The sequence below is a fragment of the Aedes albopictus genome, chromosome 2, assembly GCF_035046485.1.
Source record: "Aedes albopictus strain Foshan chromosome 2, AalbF5, whole genome shotgun sequence".
NCBI lineage: Eukaryota > Metazoa > Arthropoda > Insecta > Diptera > Culicidae > Aedes > Aedes albopictus.
This window is the reverse complement of record NC_085137.1, coordinates 386,545,567-386,558,826: the sequence shown is the minus strand read 5'-3', so window position 1 is coordinate 386,558,826 and position 13,260 is coordinate 386,545,567. Positions and strand designations below refer to the sequence as shown.

At 37.9% G+C, this 13,260-nt stretch overlaps 1 protein-coding gene across 1 annotated transcript in view; it reads left to right on the top strand.

The window, feature by feature from the left end:
- LOC109400761 (protein hairless) overlaps positions 1–13,260 on the top strand; it is a 125,063-nt gene that overhangs the window by 40,222 nt on the left and 71,581 nt on the right. The window lies entirely within an intron of this gene.

Below are 13,260 nucleotides of genomic sequence, written 5' to 3'. Positions count from 1 at the left end.
GGTTGCAAAACGTTACTTGGTAGTTTTCTATCCAAATTTGCTTAAAAAAATATAAAAACTATTGTTTCTCTCTGTTTTTGACCATAAATCGCTTACCACAACATTAGGCACACTGTTCTTATTATGGAGGTAAAATTTTATTTTGGTTCCTATTGTTGCGGTATCCCATTGAAATCATATGGGATACCGCAACATTAGGAACACAGCAGCAAAAAAATTAAGGAAAATATTTTTTTTTTAAATAGGTTTTTGGGCAAAACTTAAGCACACAAATGGTGCAATCTCATAATTTAAGCATAATACATCTATTAAAAATGCCTTTTGGTAACATTTCAGTCGAAAAAGTGCTCAATTGCCACTACCGCAACATTAGGTACTACCACAACGAAGGGAACAATTATCCTACGTATGAAAATATATGTAAGTGCTTACCCTGCATCATTATCACCAACGTCGTATAGTTTCATTAAATGTTCAGATAAGAAATCCTTTTGGGATTCCGTGAAAAATAACTCAAAAAATGTGTATGGTTGAGTATAAATGCAAACTGATATAGTTTTTCGATTCATTACTCGTAAACATGATTTTGATTTCAACCATGTGATTCCATGGCTGTCAAACAAATGGAGATGCTTTTTTTTATCTGTATTAACGAGATTTTAGCCCTACACGCAGAAAAATAAATTGTAAACATAATTAAATTCTAGTTCAAATCAACCGATTTTTCAGTTTACTATAGCGACAAACTGATTTCTAGTTTAAACTGAAGTGTTGCAACTGTTTGATATTACAAATGTTTTCATTTGACGAAATTTTTGACAGTTTGTTAGAACAAACAGAGATTTGGTAGTTTCAACATAAAATAACAGATTGTTTTAAACGACTGCACTTTTGTGACTAACAAAGCCGGAATGTGATTGTGTTGGTGACGGCAGCTCCTGCGGCAGCTCGGAAATCTATTTTTAGACCGTCGGTGAGCGGATGGCGAGCAGAACGACTAAAAAAAGACAAAAAGGCGAAGCCGATTAACTTTTTGTGGATGCTGTCGTGAGTACCTGCGCGTTATCCATCACGACCAAAGCTGCACTTGGAAGTTGGCGTGATGGATTTGCTGCACCTTCTTCGTTGTGGCGATGTTGGGGTAAGCATTTAATAGGTGTGTGAGTGCTTTCGGACCAAGTTTCGGACCATGTTTATGGTTTTTATTTTGTTGAAACAAATGAAATTTTTGACATTATATGAAATGATGGTAATCGGTTGTTTTTATCGATAAACTCTAAATAAAAACAATTAAATATAACTTTGGAATAAGTAAATTCTCAGTTTGAAAATCAACCATGCGTTTTATTGTTTTAAACAAGCGCCATTTTTCTGCGTGTAGGGCTAGAGATGCTTAATTATTAAATATTTTTGAAATCATTTTCACTGTTACATCTTGCAATTATTATTCAGATATTGTGGGAACTTAGAATAACTTCAAACTATAACCGTTTGTCACCTATAACAAAGAAAGCTGAAATAAGTCAGTTTGAATCACATTCCCAAACGTGGAATAGGAATGTGCCCATGCCTCACCTAAAAGCTGCTGGGGGTATGAGTGCACGCGACGAGACGCTTTTTGTCACTTCATTTCCGCGCAATATCCATGGTGGCGAGAGGCCGGTGGTGGCACACGAATCCTTGTGTTTATATGTGTCAGCAGTAGGTGAGTGTATTCTCCCCACACATGAGATGGGAGCCACCAACTGGTGTGTCGTGTATACAAAGCTCTGAAGTGGCGGCGAAATATACATGCACACATCATCACCGTTTGGGGCACCAAAGTGCGATGACGTCACGATTTCGATTCCCGCATCTTGTACCAATGTTTAGGGAACCCAAAGCATTGTCAATGGGGGAACTCATATGATGTTGGCTGCAAACAATCCTATTGGGTGGGAATGGGGATGTCACCTACGTGGTTTGGGGAGACTATAGTGACAAATGTGAAAGCCGTGTGGGAAGCTTCCTTGCTTGGTGTATTGATTTTACGTTTGCGAATGATACGGTGCTTCAGATTGATATGCGTTGATGAATGATTTTTGAGTAGGACCCTCAACGAAATATTAGGTGTTAATAACCGTGTTAGGCTAAGGCAGCACTGTACTGTATAATCGCTCCTCTTATTTCAGGTGGCTAGGTTTTGTTCGACACATATAGCTGCGCGCTGCTTCCTCCAGGAATTCGATCTTGAGTTTTATGTCAATGCAATCTCTTAGAATTCCTCCTGAAACAGCAATTAAACACCCCATAATAAATTAAAAAACTTCCACGCATTATTCAAAATTTGTTAACCCTTCAGCGCGCGCGCTGTTGTAAAAAGTACAACACTATCAAAAAACCTCGCATACAACGCGAGCGCGGTGCAGTTTCGGTTGCTTGATGGCGCGCGTCCTGGAAGGTTAATAAATAAATTGAGGGGAGAGCATAGAACAAATCAAAAAGTGCATGAAGTAGGGAACAAACAATATCAACCACATTCGATAAGAAAAAAAATATAAACATTTTAGTTTCCCCTTAAGAAAACACCATCCATTTGTCAAGCGGCGAAGCCGTTTAAATCCGAAAGAGCATAAATAAATCAAAACTTCCCATAAACAATTGAATTTTGAGCAATAAAAATGTCAGAATTTCTACAAATAAATCAATAAAATTGCAAAATTCCCCAAAAACAGTTCAAATTTTCCATAAATAAGTCCTATTTTTTTTTTAAAGAAATTAAAAATATCAAAACCTATGTAACCACCTTGTAGTTTATTATTGCTCCCATCCCTATTTCTTTATTGGAAATTCCTGATTCTCTTATGAAACATGATCACTTTTTTATTATAGCCCCTCCTGAACAACTTTCTTCATGCATTCCTTCAGGAAATCCTCTTGGGATTGCGCACCGAAGTATTCAAGGGCGAAAAAAAAACAAGAACTTCTGGGACTCGTCCAGAAATTCCTCCAGGAGTTTTTTTATTCCTGCAAGAGCTGTTTTTAGGATTCCTGCAAATGCATTCCTGGAAACCATTCATAATTTCCAGAATTACCTATTGGCTATTCTCCAAGAGTTCTCATGGGGAATCCTCCAGGACTTTTTTATTTTGCATCCTCCACGATTTCCTTCTTGGATTCCTTCAAGTATTTCTTCCTCAATGATTTTCTTTTAAAACTTCTCCAGTTCTTCCCTTCAGGAGTTTTTTCTCAAAAGTTTCCTAGAGTTTTTTTTATAGGTTCCAGAAGTTTCTTCCGAGTTCATAATGAGAATTCTTCAGGAGTTCTTTTTCGGAGTCCTTCAGGAGTTCCTTTTTGAATGGCAATCTTCCAGAATTTTGTTTTCTTCGCTTACCCCAGAAGTTCCCTATGGGTAACTTCTCGGAAGAATTAAACTTCTTAAGGAATCCCTAGAAGGAGTTTCTGGAGGTATCCTCAGTAAGAATTCCCGGAAGAATCCCAAAATGGCATTCCTGAAATAATCCACAGATGGAGCTCCTGCAAAAATCCCTACAACAAATTTCTTGAAGATTTTCCAGGTGCATTTTCTGGAAAAATTAGGCTTCAAATTAAAATTAATTCACCTCTTAAGTAATTAGAAATCGTTTTGTTAGATTTTCCATGAAATATTTTTGCATAATATAAAACAATGTCGCAAGGGGCTCTCCATCAATTACGTAGGGATTTTTTGTTTATTTTATGACACCGCCTCACTCCAACTAAGCCACAGAACAAGTCACAATTCTGAGAAATAGAAATTCAAACTCTTGGTCAAACTGGATTTCAAGTACCACCCTAACCGAACCGGGTCCGTATTTCACTACTTTATCTCTCTTTCGGCTTAGATGTTAATCTCTCACAATTTACCTCTCAATCTCAATTCGTCAAGGGTGGTGCTTGGAGTCCAGTTTAGCTTTCTATTTCACTGAATCGTAACTTGTTCTGTGGCTTAGTTGGTTAAAGCGCCGGACTAGCGATACGGAGTCGTGGGCTCAAATCCCACCAAAACAAGAGGTATTTTTTGTCACAAATTTATGTTTCAAATTGTCGTGTCTTTGAAAATGTTTGTGTTTTTTCGTCTATTTCAGGCATACCAGCTGACTGGTATTCCGGTCAAACCCTTATGTAATTAATGGAGAGCCCTCAACCTGGAATCGAACATACAAAATTTGGTGTCTAACCAATTGAATATCTCGTAAATTTAAAACTGAAATATTTTTTTCAATTGCCACGGTGAGTTTGTGAAGGATTTGCGGTGCACTAAGCGTTCTAGCGAAAATCAGCCAATCTCAGGAGCGTTACAGGGGATTTCAGAGGGTTCCAAGGACATTGCTAGGACGATTCCGGGGTTTCAGGGGCGCTACGAGGAGTTTTCGGAGTTTAGAAGGGGCGTTTCTAGTCATTTTTTGGGTCTTTTTAGTCGTTTCAGGGGTGTTCCATGGGCGTTTCAAGGGATTTCAGGCTGTTTCCTGGTGTATTAGAGGGTTTCGAAAGGGTGTTTAGTAGTGTTACAGAGGCGTTTCAGAGACACTCCATGGGATTTCATTTTATGGCGTTTTAAACCAGGGTTCTTTAAATCGTTTAAGGGTTGTTCTAGAGAGCCGCTGGAATTTTCAGGGACGATTCAGGCGGTTTAACCCGTAAAGTGACTGGAAGGCCCGAAAATTTAAAAAAAAATCGATAGCTCAGTGTTATTTGAGCTTTTAAGTTATTTTTTTTAATTAAGGGGAATAGTTGTACTTTAAGATGCACAAATGGACACCCCCCGCACCCACCCCCTTTTTGGCGAACCAAAATAGATGGCTTTTATTTGTATGTTATTGGAATGCTTCATGAAACTGTTTACAGTCATGACTTGAGTGATAAGAAAAAATGTTTCACAGATCCTAGATATACAGTTTACTTTGTTGGACGTGTCTTATTAATCTAGATCATCTTAAGGCCTCCAATATACTAAGGAATTACAGTCATAATACTATGTAAGCCCCTCAATGTTATCTCTGCAACTATTTCATGGAGCAAAAGTGTGAGAATATTCCTAAAGTCGCCAGACATAAGCTGGCAACTGTTTTCTTACTGTTTGGATGTGCTAAGATATCCAAACTATCCTGGAGTTACGACTTCTTGTACAACAAGATCTAACACATAGCGGGTCCCGTAGCGTAGTGGCTACATATCCACTTCATAAGTGGATGGTCATGGGTTCGATCCCAGCCCCGGCACTTGCAATTTTTCGTCAGTTGCTCTTCCTCCCGAGAGCAGCTGTCACCTAACCCTCTTCTGAGCAGGACCTGGAAACTTGGATTATCGGCTAACGGCAACTCGCAATGAACCCCCAATCGAACTGGAGAAGGAACAAGGGCCACACGTTAATATCCTCGTGCTCATCATACTACTCATGGACAGCGTAGAAAAGTGACAGCAGCAGCGCAATGGCAACCAGTTCGATATAGTAGAATTGGAATAAAATACATTTAGGTGCTGTACAAAGTGTAAGTGCAGCTGCCAATAGAAATTGCTCACGCAGTGCCATAGTGGACAAAAAAGCTTTAAATTAGGTTTAAGTGGTTGAAGAATAAACCACAGTCACCAGTCAATCTATACGTTTGCGGTTATTATCCGCTGGTATCCATGGTGCTCCGAAATGCAACAAGAAGTCCTTTCTGAGGTCGTACGACATTATAAGGTTTCCAAAATGTCCTGGAATTGAAGTTCTACAGAATCTACCTACAGTTGCGGTTACTGTCTGCTGATATCCATAGTGATCCGTAATCCAGCGAGAAGTCCTTTTTGAGGTCGTAAGACATTGTAAGGGTGTCAAAATGTCCTGGAGTTCACCATTGACAAGGTCTACAGAATCTACAGCAACCACTACTCGATCTACCATTGTGTTCATTGTAAAATATCATGCAGTTCAAGATTTACAAGGTCTTCTGAATCAACATAATTTGCCATTCAATCTTCGATTGTGGTTATTGTCCACTGATATCCAAGGTACTCCATATTCCAACGAGAAGTCCTTTTTTGAGGTTGTACGACATTTTAAGAATTACAAAATGTCCTGAAGAGTTCGCTTCTCAAGATCTTCAGAATGTATTGCCAAGTAACAAACTTTTCACAGAAGAGTCACGGTGGCACAGGTTTATGTTGTGCAATTCTCACTGTGGCTTACTACTAGCAAGCAAGTATTTATTTGTTAGATGTAAGTCACAGTGACATCTGCACAACAAAAACCTGCACAATCAATCTACGCTGACGGTTTATGGTCTTTGTAATCTATTGTACTTCACAATACAACGAAAAAATCTGTTTGAGGTTGTACGACATTGTAAGGTTATCAATATATCGTACAGTTCAGGATTTCAAGGTCTACATAATCTACATTAATCGCCATTCAATCTACGCATATGTAAGCTGAAATTCACGGTGCTCCTCAATCTTCCTCGAAAGACAAGTCAAGATTTTTTTGCACTGGTGGATCGAAAAAGAGCGATTCACCGATGTTCTTAAAAGCTCTTTTTGTCATGCATTTCGACAGCATCATTGAATCATGTTACAACCTGTTACACCTAGCATTCCTTCCCTAAAAAGCTTCATTACGCAAAATTCCTCATTCCAACTGCTCTGTTTTATTGCTTCAATGAATTGACCTTCCCCAACATGGGGATGGGGAAAGTTTACCACCACTTGCCATCATCATAATCATCATCGTCGTCATCATCATAACACATCTCATTTCTCACGTACAACTGAATACATATGTCCCCAGCGACGTAGAATAGCGTGGCACGACCCATACCTAACAATCTCACAATAAACGGCACGAATCCTCCGCGCCCCTGTGAATATTTCCCGTTTTATAATTACCTCACATTGTGTGAGGAATTTCGGAAACCTTTACACACCCACAGCAGAGGTCCTACAATGAAAAGTTCTTCTTCGCATTTACAGCAGCGACACCGACTGACGACGATGGCTTTTCCCCAGACACACTCGCTGAATTCCTTCCATCATCATCGATCGATGCCAACCGTATCGTCGTCGCGACGTCCGCCGGTCGTCGTCAAACCCACCAACCGGCAGCGTTGGTGTCCTTATTGTATGTATTTGGGGGTTTGGAGCTTTCGCCCTCCCACCCCACCACATCGTAAATTGCGATGTAAATGGAAAACATAGTGTTGCGGCGAGGGGTATTCCACACTAATACAATCACAAATGGCTGGGTTCTGGGAATTTAACATTGCGTTTGCATGTATGTATCTACTTGGGCAGTCATGCAACATCTGACATTTCGCTAACGGTAGTCAGTAAATGGGGCTTCCCAAAGTTTGCATTGTTTTATATACAAAAAGGAAACGCGCCGAAAGGTGCGCAGTGTTGCTAGAGAAACCGCAATGCTACCAAATAGGGACTTAGTAAAAAAAAATCCCTAATCTCGTTTTAACTAAATTAGCACCGTACCGGTCAACCTTAATTCAAAATGTAACTTTAAGACGATTCTCCAGATCTTCGAAACATTTATTTTCCATTGCATCTTCTTATTCTTTTAATCTTAACGTCTCCACTGAGACAAAGCCCAGCTTATTAACAGAGAGCTTACTCGACCATTTTGCATGTGTAGGGTTGTAGACGTATTTTGGCCCGGGCAGACATTTTGGCCCACCTTGGGAATTTTATTACATTATTGGAAGTTCCAATAAAAATTGCCAAGATTTTGTAGAGATTATATGATAAATGTAGTAAAACTCCCAAGATGGGCCAAAATATTTACCCGGGCCAAAATACGTCCACTACCCTACATCGTTTCCAATAAGTTCTCATACAAAATTAAATTAAATTCATTCCACATCTGTAATAACAATTTTCAAAGTATGAGGTATAATAGCATTTAAAATTAATACCTTGATATGTTATTCAGTGGTTATTTATTCTACTTCTTTCTGTATTTCTGTATAGATTATCTATATACAGTATCGACCAATAAAAATGCACCGAAGCTGTTTTTTTATGCAAACTAGTAATCTTTAGATTGTCATATCTCAGTTATTTCTCAACAGATTGTTTTAATTTCTCAGTGACAAACTACAAAACAATTCAATTTGTAAAAACTGTTGAAAAAGTTTAGTGATAACTATTGATTCAAAAGCTACAGATAGGTTGAATTTTGACGATAAAATGCATTAAGACAAAAAAATGCATAGCAAAAAATGCTGAAGTCAAATCATGTTGATCGCTTCAGCAAAATTATTCCTCGTCACACGAGAAACATATTTGCTAAAGACACCTAAATGATATGACGTAAACATTTTTTAATGTGAAATGTTTTGTCTTGGTGCATTTTTATTGTCATAATTCAACCTATGGGGTTTTTTTACTACTCTCAGATGTTCATGAAACTTTTTTCACAGGCCGGGGTTCATGGATGTATGAATATTTTTGTTTTGTAAAAATAACCATATAATAGGCCTATATGGTATTTTTTTCACAAAATCGGCCATAAATAACTCAGGAACGAAAAAAAAGTGCATTCAAAAATTTCAGCGATTAAAGCTTATAAAATTGCATTCTCAAAAACATTGTTTAGAAAATTTTACACAAATTCTTTGCGAATTTTTTCAACTGTGGAAAATTTTATGAAAAACTTTTTCCAGTTCATTCTTTTTGGATTCCTGAGAAAATTTGCTTTCATTTTCTTAAAAAAAACTCTGTTTCTACGGTGCTTCGTTATTGAGTTATGATTTTTCATTTTTAGGTGATCCTACCTCCGATTCAGTGAACGTCAGGTGGCATCGACTTTGCTGGATTTTTTAGTGTTAGCTATAGCCTGAAGTGATTATGGCACTTGTATTAGTTAAGTGCCATAATCACTTCAGGCTATAGCTAAAGGGTGAGTCGTTAATTATTGTGCCACCCTACCTTCAACCGCTTCACAAATTGTCTACAGTTAACGAAATTAAACCAAATTTTTACAGTAGTTTAGTATATGTATGTATTTCAACTTTTTGGTATAGGTTCAAATTTAAAATGCGTTTTAATGAAATTCACGACATTCTCAATTAACGACCTCCATGTGGACATGTTCATGCTCCACTTGAAACAAATAATTAAAGCTCTCTGGTTTGTGTATGCGCATCGTGCTTGGTTTTCACCCAGCTCAAAGCTTATGTTTCACTGACAACCATTCCTGAAACCTATTGACAAACATTAAGATGATCCGATAATGAATAATCATTAATTGTTCCAAGGCGCAATACCATGATTTTAGATTTTAGCATGTGATTGTACAACATCTTTTTTAGAACTGGTAACTAAATTTATTCTATATCGACAAGAATCTCACTGATAACTGCTCAATTCATTATATGTAAACAATAGACTACAAGGAGAAACTGTGCAAAATTTGGTTGATTTTGGTGAAGTAGGAAAAAAGTTACGTTAGTTTGAAAATGGCACAATAATTATCGACTCACCCTTTATAGCTTTCTTAATACACAAAAACACCTCACTATGTCACTATGTCTGTCTGTCTGAACCTTATGCATTCGGAAACTACTGAACCGATCGGCGTGAAAATTTGTATGTGGGTGTTTTTGGGGTCGGGGAAGGCTCTTAGCATGGTGTGAGGTCTCTCCCATTTCTGAAAAGGGGGGCTCCCATACACATGAATTTGCGGGGGACTTCTCCATGGAGTCAAATAACACAGTAGGCAGGCAGTAGGACGTTTGTCGGGACAGCTAGTTCTACCATTTCTTTTTTTTTTATTTTATTAAGCCTCAGACTTCGAAAGTCGTCTATTTTCCACAAGCTTTTATTAACTATACATATTCTTTCCGTTCTTATTCTAATTCTACAAATAATTATTAAAGAGTTTATCAGAAATTAATTATAAATTATTTAAATGCTCTATCTCGAAGCATGTTTGGTCTTTTTATACCGGTTCTTCTATCAAATCTTCACAATATAGTTAAGTTTTGAACAGCCTGAAGAAATTTGGAAAATGTTTAGTGTTGTTGAAAATTTTATTCAATGAGTACACCACACAAAATAACAATCTGCACAAAATGCGTTTTTTTTATTTTTTTTAATGTTTCAATAATTTGTAGCAAAAATTTACGGGGAAAACTCTGGAAAATAATTATTATTACTAGCAGTAATGTACCGTAAAACGGGGTATCATTAATCAGCAGGGTAACATTGATTGGCTTGACCTACCTCATGAAATGTTCAAACAAGCATTTTACAATGAATCAGTTTCTGCAATCGAATGGTATATTGTAATCTGCTATCATTTAGCTATTAAATGACATACAATTCATTAAAATAAACATTAAAATAAATCAATTTTTCCATAACTGTGTTTCGTAACGCAATGAGATATATTGTCAAACATTCACGCTTGGCGTGAATATTAGATACAATCTGAGGTTCGTATTACTTCAATATGATATCCTAGAGTAGGGTTTAATAAGCGAAACTTTTATGAAAATGCTCTTTTTCAATGAAATATTCGATTTATTAAAAGTAAGCCATCCATTCCTTAGGCCATTGCCTTCCTTTAGGCGTTATTCGCGGTTTGGAGAATTTTAATCCTAAAATAACTCAAAAAGTACATAACTTGTAAGAATTTGGACAACCTATTCGAAATCAGCGATCCCGAATTTAGCAAGAAAGGATATTTTCAACACAAACAAACATTGTTAACTTAGGTGATCAATGTTACCCCAATTCAACAAAACCAGAAATTAGATTAAAAAGCCTGTTTAAACATATTTTAAAGTTTTACAATACTTTTTCGAGTAGCTTAACACATACTCAGAGGGCAAGTACTTGTTTCAAAAATAAAAAACATGTTACGTTTGCTTTAACAAGAGAATTATTCAAGAAACACCGCAAATTCTGATCAATGTTACCCCGGATTACGGTAGACATAACAAATCACTCAATACCGACTTTTAAAATTCTTATTTTGGATAGAAACCCCCCAACAAAATTTTCTATCCAAAAAAAAACACCTACTTTTTGGTCAAACTTGAAAGCTCTGTTTTAAATATCTTCAGAGATTATAAAATTCCGTTCTCTGGTAAAATTACCTCTTCAATAATTTTTTAAATACATGCCCATGCCCAATTGAAAAAAAATCGAGTTTTCAACTTTATGTATTTTTTGCTTTTCTCGTACACTAAGTGTACTGGAAAGGCTATATGTTCACTCCAAAAACGATTTTTTGGTAGAAGGCCCGGGGGGTCAAGTCACATATACCAATCAACTTACACTGTGTATACACTGTGTGTATTTTTTTTTCCTTCTAAACCATAGGGGGATTTCTGCTCAACAGACACCCTAACAGGAAGGTTAGGGTAGTGTGGGGTTGAGACCGTCTTCTACAATGCCAGTAGAAGCCAGGACTACTCTCTCCTCGACCCACTAAAACACATTCCTATGGTCGCCAAACCCTACGTCTCTCCGGAACCACCAAGAAGGTATTGCTTCAGAGTGTATGTGTGGGTGTATGTGTGTATGTGTACAAAAAAGCTCACATCACTTTTTGGCAGTAAACCTCAACCGATTTTAATAACCAACGGTTCATTCGACGCGGAATCTGGTCCCATTGTTTCCTATTGAAAATGGTTCGGATCGGTTGAGCCCTTCCGGAGTTATGACCATTTACGTGTTCCGGACCAGTACCCTTGGAAGGGGCCATACATAAAAATGTAACAAACACGTACATGCGACACATCAAACTGCGGCATTTTGGATAACCTGATGAACAGTTAGCAAGAAAACAGTCTCAGACCATATCTGAACCGGTAGTGTTCCGGAACCGGTTCCGGATGTCCCGCCGGAAGTGGCCAAATATAAAAGTGAACCAAATCCATGCATGCGACACATCAATCTGCGGCATTTTCGATTGCCTGATGAGCAGTTAGCAAGAAAACAGTCTTAGACCATACCTGAACCGGTAGTGTTTCGGAACTGGTTCCGGGTGTTCCGCCGGAAGTGGCCGTATATAAAAGCTGACAAAACTTTTGCATGCGGCACATCAAATCACGACTTTTTCGACAACTTGATGACCGGTTATTGAGGAAGTAGGCTAAGACCACATTATGGACTGTCAGTAGTGCCGAAACTAGTTCCGGGTTTCCCTCCGAAAGCGGCTAAATATAAAATTGAACGAAATCCATGTCCTTTCTAATAACCTAATAAACTTTAGCAAGCAAATTGGCTCAGACTATTTAAGAGACTATCGATAGTGCTCCGCAACCGGTTCCGGGCCGGAAGTGACACCAAACCCATGAATGCGATAGCTCAAATCACGGCTTTTTACGTAACAAGATGAACAGTTGCAAGAAAACAGACGCAAGCCATATCAGTGTGTTACGGAACCGATTACGGGTGTCCCGTCAGAAATGGTCAAATGTAAAAGAGAACCAATACATGCGACATATCAATGACTTATTCAGTAACAAGATAAACGGGTAATCAACAAATAATCTCAGACCATATTTGGGAGAACCGGTAGTGTTCCAGACTGGTGACAAGACGAGTAACGCGTCGGAAGTGGTAAAATATAGAAGGGAACTAAACCATAGCGACGTTTTTGATAACCTGATGAACGGTCAACAAGAAAATAGTCTCAGGGCACGTCTAGAACTTGTAATAATATTTCGGAATCGGTTGCGGGTGTTCCATCGGAAGTGATTTAATAGAAGTGAACCAAAATTTGCCGAACGGTTAGCAAGAAAATGGCCTCAGATCACATTAATTTTCGGCTTTTCAGGTAACCCGATGAACAGTTGACAAAAACATAGTCTCAGACCATATTTGAGACAACCGGAATCGGTTCCAGGTGTCCCGCCGGAAGTGGTCAAACGTAAAATTTAACAAAACTCATGCAAGCTGCACATCAAATAGCGGAATTATAAAGGTGAACAAAATAAATGTCAAAGCGATAAATCAAACTGTGGCTTTTTTGATTGCATGTAAACGTTGGGTAAGATTATAAGTGAAGAAATGGTCAAAGTCTTCATATATGCAAGAGAACAAAATCGTGACCAAAGCGATCTCTTCAATTCACATCATTTCAGATTCCTGCGTTGTAAATGTATATATAGTAGGATGGATCAACGTTTTATGGAAAAAATATAATTTAACTGCATCAACACCTTATACAGTAATAATATACTTATGCTACTAAAATTACTGCTTACAATTTGGGTGCGGCTGGTTGAGGCCTCACTCTTC